Here is a 1,211-nt window from a genome sequence, read left to right as displayed (position 1 = left end):
TGCTAGGGTTATAGGGAATTGTTATACGAGGTTACCGAAGGTTGTTCAGAGTCCCGGATGAGATTCCGGAGATCACGAGGAGCTCCGGAATGGTCCGGAGGTAAAGATTGATATATAGGATGGATGGGTTTGGATGCCGGAAATGTTTCGGGCACCACCGGCAAATTGCCGGGACCACCGGAAGGGTTCCGGAGGCCCACTGGGAGGGGCCACAAGCCCCGGAAAGCTACATGGGCCAAGTGCGGGAGAGAACCAGCCCCTCGGTGGGCTGGTGCGCCCGCCCCCACTCTGCCCACGCGCACCAGAGAGGGAGGGAGGGGAAACCCTAGGCGCTGGTGGGCCTAAGCCCCCCTAGGGGTGCGCCACCCCCTCTCCTCCCTGGTCGCCCGCCCCCCTCTCCCATCTAGGGATGCCGCCGCCCTCAAGGGGGAAACCCTAAAGGGGGCGCCACCCCTCCCTTCCCCTTATATATAGTGGGGGTTTTGGCCTTTGGAGATACGGTTTTCCATCTCTCTCTCTCGGCACAACCCTGCTCTTCTTCTTCCTCCTCTCCCACGGTGCTTGGTGAAGCCGTGCCGGGAGACCTCGTCTCTCCATCGACACCACGTCGTCGTGCTGCCGGAGATCTTCCCCAACCTCTCCCTCCTCCTTGCTGGATCAAGGTGCGGGAGACGTCACCGGGCTGCACGTGTGTTGAATGCGGAGGTGCCGTGGTTCGGCAGTAGATCGGAATCACACCGCGATCCGAATCGCCGCGAGTACGACTCCATCAACCGCGTTCCAGCAATGCTTCCGCTTAGCGATCTTCAAAGGTATGAAGATGCACTCACCCCTCTCTCGTTGCTGGTCTCTCCATAGGAAGATCTGAATATGGCGTAGGAAAATTTTGAATTTATGCTACGTTACCCATCAGTGGCATCCGAGCCAGGTTTTCAATGCATAGATTCTTTTCCGGTGGTATTGTGGGATGAAGCGGCCCGGACCGACCTTACACGTACGCTTACGTGAGTCAGGTTCCACCGGACAACATGCACACCGTGCATAAAGGTGGCTAGCGGGTGTCTGTCTCTCCCACTCTTGTTGAATTGGATTTGATGAAAAGGGTCCTTATGAAGAGTAAATAGCTTTGGCATATCATCGTTGTGGCTGTCACGAAGGTAAGAAGGCGTTCTTTCTAGGAACCCAAATCAGCCACGTAAAACTTGGAACCA

Source organism: Hordeum vulgare, chromosome 2H, assembly GCF_904849725.1.
Source record: "Hordeum vulgare subsp. vulgare chromosome 2H, MorexV3_pseudomolecules_assembly, whole genome shotgun sequence".
NCBI classification, from domain to species: domain Eukaryota; kingdom Viridiplantae; phylum Streptophyta; class Magnoliopsida; order Poales; family Poaceae; genus Hordeum; species Hordeum vulgare.
Note: the sequence above shows the minus strand (reverse complement) of the source record.